Source organism: Dipodomys spectabilis, unplaced genomic scaffold, assembly GCF_019054845.1.
Source record: "Dipodomys spectabilis isolate Male_0828 unplaced genomic scaffold, ASM1905484v1 ptg000159l, whole genome shotgun sequence".
Classification (NCBI taxonomy): domain Eukaryota; kingdom Metazoa; phylum Chordata; class Mammalia; order Rodentia; family Heteromyidae; genus Dipodomys; species Dipodomys spectabilis.
The window spans coordinates 2502642-2503621 of NW_024870836.1; positions in this window are offsets into that span (position 1 = coordinate 2502642).

The following is a 980-nucleotide window of genomic DNA, read 5'->3' on the forward strand; positions in this document are numbered from 1 at the left end:
TTAACAGATAGTCAGTCTATCACATGCCCAAATAAAAGAGAATGGGAACAGGTCTACATTGAGCACTCACAGTAGACGGATCTCTGGACTTTCTCAGGAAGAGCCTTACGCCATGGTGGGATGGATAGGGCTGAATAATATGCAAAATAGACACCATAGATTGAAAGTATTCTGCTAAGTTGACACTTGAGATATCGGATGTTTTAACTGCATTGTATTGATTTTTATGAATCAGTTAATCAGATTCTTCATACCATATCATGTTACTAGACTGTAAAATGCATGCTTATTTCATTTCCTTTGTATAACATATAGTATGTTTTGAAATTTGGTATAAAATATTCATCTTTTCTTTTACTAATTTTTAATATGGATTACGCTAGTTCTCAAGAGTAGGGAAATGCCCTGGAACTTTGTAATTTGATGTCATATATAATTTATTTTTTTAATTCTTATTTATTGTCTATTACAGCACTGGCTATATGTAATTTAAACTGTAGTTTTCTTCAAGTGTATCATCCAACACTGAAGTTTTTTTCTTACAAGATTTCTAATAAATATGTAATCTATTCAATTTTGAAAAGTACTGCTGTACCTTCCACTTTTTTGTGGCATTTCTGAAATCCAAGTTCCTCTGTGTGTCAGGGTGGATACTTTTGCCTGTAACACTTTTGTTATTGAATACATAGCATCTGGCTACTTAGGGAACAGTGGATGTGAAGCTACAGTATCCCGATAAAGAACTTCCAGGTCAATTCAAGGGCAACTCATATACTCTCTGTGTTGGTGAATAGGAGCAAGAAAAGAAATTCTTATACATGAAGGTGACTGGGAGTGTGTGCACATAGGTATTTTCTTATTTATCTGTTGTTATAGTTTTACATATTCACTATTAATAAACGATATGTTATATATATGTAAATATATATGATCTATTTCATATATATATATATGAGATCACAATATCCATAATCCAGAGA